This window comes from Palaemon carinicauda, chromosome 18 (genome assembly GCF_036898095.1).
Source record: "Palaemon carinicauda isolate YSFRI2023 chromosome 18, ASM3689809v2, whole genome shotgun sequence".
In the NCBI taxonomy this organism is placed as follows: Eukaryota; Metazoa; Arthropoda; class Malacostraca; order Decapoda; family Palaemonidae; genus Palaemon; species Palaemon carinicauda.
Genome location: NC_090742.1, coordinates 29,380,154 through 29,389,204, shown reverse-complemented (window position 1 = coordinate 29,389,204; position 9,051 = coordinate 29,380,154). Strand labels below are relative to the sequence as shown.

General features: G+C 37.7%; 1 protein-coding gene across 2 annotated transcripts in view; it reads right to left on the bottom strand.

Annotated features, from left to right (window-relative positions):
* Nucleotides 1-5,106, bottom strand: part of LOC137657744 (forkhead box protein J1-B-like) — a 183,531-nt gene extending 178,425 nt beyond the window's left edge. For both annotated transcript variants that reach the window (XM_068392213.1, XM_068392214.1), the window contains exon 1: nt 3,977-5,106. The gene's annotated coding sequence lies outside the window, so the exon portion shown is untranslated. The remainder of the gene's footprint in view (nt 1-3,976) is intronic.
* Nucleotides 5,107-9,051: the final 3,945 nt, after the last annotated feature.

Below are 9,051 nucleotides of genomic sequence, written 5' to 3'. Positions count from 1 at the left end.
TATTTTTCCTTCTTTCCTTTCCTTACTGGGCTATTTTCCCTGTTGGGGCCCCTGGGCTTATAGCATTTTGCTTTTCCAGCTAGGGTTGTAGCTTAGCAAATAATAATAATAATAATTAAGACTTAGACTTAACTAGATAGAGCTACCATTTAAAAAAAAAAAAAAAAAAAAAACATGAATGAAGCCACCTTGATCGTTTTTTCTTCTTTACGGTTTTCCTGAAAACTATGATCAGCTTTCTAAAAGGCGTCTTCCCCTCAAGGCATTAGATTTTCATACTTTTCCTCTTGTCACATACGGTTGTTTTTGCCATATCTTATTGATCATGGATCAAGTTTATCAATATTAATATAAAAATGTTACATTGACAGTCAAATAATAGTAACAACGGGTTTGAGCAGTACTTGGATTGCTAACCAGCCACAACAGAATACCTAACAAAAGCGTTTTTCATACATCGCTAGTGAACAACCGAGTCATGACATAAGGCTCGCGACTTCATCCCAAATAGTAGAGTACAAAATATAAAACAAAACCAACGATAGGTCGTAGTATAAGAGTAAAGAATGGTGCCATATGGTGTTATCCAACGCGTCAAGTAGTTATTATTTCCGTCATTATAATCATGAGGCCACTAGCTTAGATTAATTAGGTACATACAATGGTTCTAAGAAAATCCACTGATACTTTGTAGAAACGATAAACATCTTGCTATATGCTACTCGGAAAAATTAAGAAATTATCTATGTGCCAATTAAAATATTTTTAAAATCTCTCAATAGGCTTCTTGATAAAAAATTTGTCAGCCAAAAAAAAAAAAAAAAAAAAAATACAGAAAACGTATTCACGTGATGTAGTTAAGTAAAATTGCTCTACGGTTCTTAACTGGAAATTTTGATTCATTTTATTATCGGAGTTCAGGAATTTTCTGAACATGCGATGGTTTTAGTTGACGTAACATAAAATGCCTTGTGTAAATGTCTATCTATTCATTTGCTAGTTCCTCTTTATTCCATTGGAAGTTGTACTAGTTTTAGAATAACAATAATAATAATTAAAAAAACGCATCTTCCATGAAACATGTAAACACTGATGTAATATTTCATTCGATCAAGAGTTTGTCATAAAATTTATATTTTTCTGATAAAAATCAGCGAGTTTAATCCCCGTCAACAGTTATGATCACACGACCTTTCATCAACAGTTCAACGTTTTAAGACTCTCTCTCTCTCTCTCTCTCTCTCTCTCTCTCTCTCTCTCTCTTACAAAGAGTTCTTTATTTTTCTTGAACTGTAGCGTCCCTATCCCACTTTTTCCTCCTTTCAAAGGAATATATAACTTTCCATCATTTTTAATAACATTGTTTTTATTTCTATGAATGCTATAACTTTGTATGTAAACTCACTCTCTCTCTCTCTCTCTCTCTCTCTCTCTCTCTCTCTCTCTCTCTCTCTCTCTCTCTCACTCGTCCTTCCATAAACGCAGACATACACACTCACACAAGACCTTCTGTGGCAAGGAATACTCCAATTCCCTTGCCATGTAACTCCAGTTACCATTATTGCGTAACGAACATCATCTCTGAATAACTGGCCTGAGCAGCAATTAGGTTTCCCTGTACGTCATCACCGATTCTTGTTTTGCTGCAATTTTATCTCAGAGAACGGGGAAAGAGTAGCAAGAGGGAATAATAATAATTATAATGATAAGGAAATTAAGAAAGCGGGCAAACAATGCCTGTTTTTTTTTTTATTATATATTTTCGCTTATTTTGCAAGGTGTCCTAATTAACAGCTGAAAAGTTTCTCCATTCAACTCTTGGCCTTGCCAGGGCAAGCGGATTTTTTTTCTTTTTTTTTTAGATGGTGTTGTTTCTCAGATAGAGGGAAGAGCTGGAGTCGATTCTTTTTAGTGGGGTTTATCACGAAATGCCGAAAATGCTACCTGTTCTGCAGTGGCAAATGGGTCTTCTGAAATGGCAAACATTCTTTACCTATCTTTATTCGTTGAGGTATAGGAGTATTGTCTTAATTTAATCACATAGCGATTTATTTATCTGTAGAGATAAGAAATAGTTTTTGTTGAAAACTATAGAGATTCTGACGCAGTTTCTATATTGTTTATATTATGGAGCGATTCCGACAGTGGTATGATGAGAAGTAGTATCTATAACATGCAAATTAACTGCATTATTCATAAAGGCAGGAAGTAAAATTTTTACTATGTCATTGGGAAACTGTTTTATCGTTATCGTGCAGTTTATTTGTCTAGATACAAGGTATTTACTATTTATAGATTTACTTTATTACTTGCCGGTGCAAAACTCTTTGTTTTTTTCAACGTGCGAATCACATTAATTTGATTTAAGGTACGAAGCAATTACCCGGAGAATTTCTCGTGGAATGAATAATTCATATGATTTATTCACTAATAGAGGACATTATTTCTAATTTTCCAGTACAGAAATCTGTCTTTGTTTATTTTTTGTGATACGAAGCAATTCCATGTTTACTTATCAGGAGACTAATCAGATTCTTTATGTCTTTATTACAATACCAATTAGGTTAAACTATAGTTTTCAGAAACGAGGCAATTTCATTATTCATTTGTCAAAATACGAAATTTATTTCAACTGGTGTATGAAGACAAGATTCAATTAATTAACTTAAAAAAAAAAACACGATTACTTACTTGGCCTACCTTTAAGATACAAGACGTTTTAAGTAGACGAATTTCAAGATACATGTCAGCCTTAGAAAATTAATTTGCTATGACACGAAACAGTTAAACTATTTTTTTTCTTTTTATTAAAACAGTTAAACTATTCTTTTTATCTTTTTATTAAAACAGTTAATCTATTTTTCATCTATCTATTATAACAGTTAATCTATGTTTTTATCTTCTTATTAAAACAGTTAATCTATTAGGAAAGTGGAAAAAAAAATTCCTTTCTTGACTCGTTAAGATACGAGGTGGTCTCGTGGAACTTTGTGGAACTCAGTAGTAATTGCTTACGTTATTTGATAATTTATGAAGTATTTTTCTATTTATCGATTTTTTTATTCACTATAACGATTAACATCCATTTAGGAATGCATGCATACATACTTGCATTACACATACATACATATACGCATGCAAATACATATATACAGTACACACACAAAAACACACACACAATATATATATATATATATATATATATATATATATATATATATATATATATATATATATAATACACCCTCGTGTGTATTCCCACAGACATGGAAGCACATAGAAAACAATAATTAGATAAAAAGATAGCATAACGTGAGCGCGATAGTAATAGATAGTAAAGGAGGCTTTGATAGACAGTGTTACATGGATAGCTGGATAAAAAGATACACAGATTTGTTGTCATGTAGACATACAAGCATGAATTTACAGGTGACCATTGCTACAACCGTCAGCAAATAGAAAATATAGATTTAATGAATATTAAATGTTGAGGTATAGTATTTGGTACAGCTAACTTGACAAAGTAGTTTTCCATTGATTCTACCTTTCATTCCCCATAAAGGTTACGTTAACGGTCTTGTTTACGATTTAAAGCGATAAATTAAGTAAATATACAAGTACGTGTATAGCCCAGTATTTTAATCCATCATTAAGCAGTTTCTTACATTTATCATACACACACACACACATATATATATATATATATATATATATATATATATATATATATATATATATATATATATATAGGCTATACACTAGTATATTTACAAAAAGGGAATTATATTGACATATCTCGCATGATGATCACGATTTTGTCACTGATATCTAAGCATTTAAGATAAGGCAAAGCAAGCTACATAATATCACCAACCGAAAAAAAGCGTTCGATCATGTAGCCCTATCCCATAAACTACAACAGAGAATTAAAATCAAATTAACGTTAACACAGAAAGAAGGTAAAACGGTTACTCACCTTTATTCCAGTGGAACGGTTCAGTTGAATTGCCGGAGGACCTGGAATAGGCCTTTCATAGCCACACACACACACAAACACATAAGAGTTGCACTTCGGGTGTTGCAGTGGACTGTTGCCTCAACTTAACGTCGTTACACGAAGCATTGTGACCGACACAAAATAAAGAAAAGCAGTATTTAACAGCACAACAGCACAGATTCCCTCGTTATTATCTCTCCGCCAAGTTTATAACCACGTGTTTTGAAGTTGATAACCGGCTTGACCAAGTTGAGGGCTTCTAAGTCGTCAAGTTCTCCCTCAGCACTTGCTACTTCGAAGGGCATGGACTCGTGCCCAGAGGAGGAGGAGCGGTGGGAGCAGAACTCCTTTCCTTTCCAGACGAACAGTCAACTGTTTAAAAGCGCTGCAAAGGACACGTCATTCCGTTCGGCCAACGATCGACCTTTGGCCAGTTTCATGGAACTATAAGACGACCTTTCTCCTCCTTCCGCTGGTAGCAGTTGCACGTTTCTCATTCTTCCTTTTACTCATCTCCTCTTTTAATTCTTCTTCTTCCTCCTCCTCCTCCTCCTCCTTCTCCTCCGCCTACTTTTGGCCTGGTTCTTCGTCCACAAAAAGAACTTTTGAAACAGTACAAATCACACGAGTATCAGAAGAGCGACCCTCCAGACGCAAGTGCCGTCGCAAAAACGTCGTCAACGACGATTGCTTCGTATAATTTTTTCCCTCTCTTTAACAGGACCTCTGTTGCCGTTTGCGCTCCTCGGGACCCTTCGATGAAATTAGTAAATGGTGTAAGAGTGTGGGTGATAGAGAGAGACAGAGACAAGAGACAGAGTGGGAGGGAGAGTAGTGGTGGCGGCGGTAGTAAGACGTGAGGCGAGTGTATGTGCACCTGGCTTCCACTGCCAACATCAGCTGCCACCCGCGGTCCGTGCGTGTGTGTGTTTGTGGGTTTGTGTGTGTGTGTGTGAGTGAGTATGTGCGTGCGTTCGTGAATGTGTATTCTGGCGGCGTGCATGCGTATGTCGTGCCGCACTATACCTGGCCAGCACACCTGCACGCACGCGCTTTGCCACGCTTCTTTTCTTGCCTCCCTCTCTCTCTCTATCCCCTCCCGGTAATACCTCTGTACCCCCCAACCACCAGCCTTTAGCCACCATCCCGAATCCCCGATGCCCTTATCCTTAGTCACCTCTCTCTCTCTCTCTCTCTCTCTCTCTCTCTCTCTCTCTCTCTCTCTCTCTCTCTCCATTCAAAACGCCTCCTCCTCTCTCACTCTCTTTTAATCCCAAAACAGCAAAAGTCCAAAATATAATTTTTGCTAATTACCATGAAGATTTTGTGGCCTTCCTACACCCAATCCAGATCCTTAGGGGTGGGGATGGGGGATTGGGGGTGAAGCAATACGGATTAAGGGCAATCATCTTGTTCGAGTACCCTGATCTCCGGTACGTCAACAAAAGGCCGGTTTGGTTCCCATCGCCAATACTATATAATAGGTTTTCAGAGCATGGTCATGCACAAACGCACACACACACAATTTATTTATGTATACATTAAATACTGCCTTATGTATCTTTCAGCTAACAGAGAATAACTTTAAACTTTATAATAGCGAAGTTCGTCCCTCGAAAAAGTATAAGCACCTTTTACCCTCATACCCACATAAGTGACTTTCTGAATTCACTCTCCCTGGCCCCAACTACCCACCCTCAGATGTTTTTTATGCCGGCAATTGATCACAGTCGGAGCGGAAATGTTATGATATCTACTTTTATCAATTAACTGTGGGTTTTACTCCTTTGGTATTCTCCTTCTGCCTCTGTTTTCCTCAAATCCGACTGACAGAAAGCTTTTCGTATTCCTCTTTCCTAGTTAATTTTTTTCGGTCTTGGGTGACACGAAGGCATAGAATTAGTCTCATTTGGAAGGAACCGTAGTATCAAAACTCAAAACGTGAAATGTCTCCGTAACAAATGTCATTTCTGAATTATTTAAAGGGAAATCGGGGGATGAGTGGGGCTCGTAGATATTCTCTCTCTCTCTCTCTCTCTCTCTCTCTCTCTCTCTCTCTCTCTCTCTCTCTCTCTCTCTCTCTCTCTCTCTCTCAGTTCACACAGCTGTTGGGGGAATGACCCGGAACATAATTTCGCCGGTACTAACGTACAAAACACGTTTGTAACACTCTGCACCAAAAGAACCAGATTTCGTCGAAAATTTCAAGTTGGGATACGGTCCCTCTTTCTCTCACTCTGATCAGAGGAGTCTTCAATATGCCTAATTGGACGTTAACAAGCTTAATGGAAACCACTTCGGTACAAAACTCAAGTTCGGAAGACATTCTCCATCTCTCTCTCAACCAAATACTTTTCACTGTGACGTAATAGGAGCTAACAAGCTTAATAGATCCACTTTCAAGAAATAACAATAGTTACGGGATTCTCTCTCTCTCTCTCTCTCTCTCTCTCTCTCTCTCTCTCTCTCTCTCTCTCTCTCTCTCTCTCTCTCCTTAGTATTCTCTTGTTATTACATACAGAAGTTAGTGAATTTTATAAGTTGTAAATTATATGATAATTACATAAGAGATGAACTTATCTTTCTTAAGAGAAGGTAGATGGAAGGAACTCTTCGAACTTTATAGCCAAATTGAGAGAGAGAGAGAGAGAGAGAGAGAGAGAGAGAGAGAGAGAGAGAGAGAGAGAGAGAGAGAGAGCTATCTGACAGGATGACATGTGGTGATTCACGTTATCGATGGATGTTATCATCGACTAGAAGGGACAAGCTACAGGAGGAATGCTTTAGAGAGAGAGAGAGAGAGAGAGAGAGAGAGAGAGAGAGAGAGAGAGAGAGAGTGAGTTGGGTTAACGAAATCTGCTAATATGAAGAAAAAATAGACGTTCGTGTACGAGAAAAGCGAAGCAGTAGCCATCATTAATTGGCTCGTTACTCATTTCAGCTCATATGGCAGCAATCACAACTTTGATCTATTTTTCCTCTCACATAATAACAACTTGCTTTACTTTGATGAGGGAACCCCACTCTCTACAGGACCTCCACTGTCGTTGTTCGTTCACAGTATTTATCTTTTCAAGTCATAAATTGTTCATTTACTGTTAAATCCTCACTGTCAAAAGACTCATGAAATAAGAGTCTTCAGTTTCCTCTTGAAAGCCTTAATGTCTCCAATCATTATTATATAGTCTCGGGGCCGCATATTTAAAGGCTCTGGAGCCTAAAGTAGACATACATCTAGGTTCCAACAGTTTGAAGCCATCTGTAACTATTCTCGTGTCGACACGATTTGTTGGCTGCGCAATATGTAGCAATTCTCTCAAGTATTTTGGACGACCGGTTCTGATAACTTTATTGGGTTATTGTACATATTTTAAATTCAGTTCTCGCTTTAATCGGCAGCCAGTGTAAATCAATTAGTATACGGGTGATCTTTTCTCTAGGTCGGACACCTTTTATCAGTCTTGCTACTCTGTTTATTATGTTTTGTAATTTCTTAAGTTGGACTTTTGGTAAATTGTAGTAGAGTTGCAGTAGTCAATCCTGGTAATAACACAGTTTATCACAAGTTTCATAACGGAATTTTTGTCGAGGTACTTTTTTATAAACGCAATATTTCTTAGATGATAACCAGCACATTTTCATTACATTATTTATTTGGGCATTTAGAGACAGGTTACAGTCGAGAAATACACCTAGATCTTGAACTTTACTAGATATCGGCACAGAGTCATTATTCATGTTCATTTGAATATCACCTAAGTTTCTCACGCTGTTTCTCTTGCCCACCACCATGAATTCAGTTTTGTTCTCATTTAATTTCAGTTGATTAAATGTCATCCATTCTCTAACACTATCAAATACAGGCGTTTCTAGTCCACTGCAGGATAAAGGCCTCAGACATGTCGCTATTAGACTGGGGTGGGCCAAATTTCGTCACCACGCTGGCTACTGCCGGTTGGAGATGGTCTGAGACTTTAGTCTGATCTCTCACAGAAAATCAACCTCGTATGCTTGCTAATCATGACGATACTCAAACCCTTTCACGACGTTAAGGTATCGTTAGTTATATCACAGAGGCCAACCGCTGGATTTGAATTCAGCGCTCTATCACTGGTCAAATATATCCAATTCGCTCTGATCGGAGATGTTTATTGTTTATACCAGGAAGTAAATTCGTTCAATGAAATTATATTACCATTAAAAGCCAGATGCGCAAGTTGCCGTGGACAATTTCGGAGCACGAGAAAGGAGTTAGTACTCTTACCTTAAAAGATATTGCTAAACTTGCAACAGATCTCTTGAGCTTATTGAGTGGCAATGGGCCAATTCAATAAGGCGTTTATCAAGTTGTTTAAGATGCCATTCTACTCAAAATCTTAGATATTTTTATCTCGTCTTAGCTTTCCTGGACTTTGGCAGCTATATTTATTCTTTTCTACCGATGGAGAGAGAGAGAGAGAGAGAGAGAGAGAGAGAGAGAGAGAGAGAGAGAGAGAGAGAGACGTGTTTCTAAAAACTGTTATTGACTGCCTAGTAAACTTTTTCTTAATTTACTAACATCTTTTACTATTTCATAATAAATCATGTTTACTTTGCAACCTTTCACGATTCACTGCCAGATGGAAATAAGGAGTTTTCCCTCTTTTTAGCGAAATTAGTTTTCTAACTCAAGGGGAATTTACTTGGGGAACTTGCTAGCAGTGAACTTGGAGAGTAGAACTTCTGCGAATCCTCAATGCCATGTTAATAATGACAGACAAGGTGGGTTCGTCTATTTACTACCTCATAGTCTGTTAACAGAATAAGACAACGCTTACCTCTCGGTTATCTTGAGAATTGACAGCCGACCCCTCATCTAGATCCGAGGGGTGCTGGGGGAAACATACCCTGGTGTATTCTCTATTGCGAATCTATTGTCTTTCAGTCTGGCGTTTCTCCTGTTCAGATATCCTCAATCACAGCTTCCCTTTGTCAATGAACACCTACAGATAAGACACCGTGGTTTACTTCTTGATTCTATTGCTTAATAATGGAATCGCACCAAGGTCAGAGAG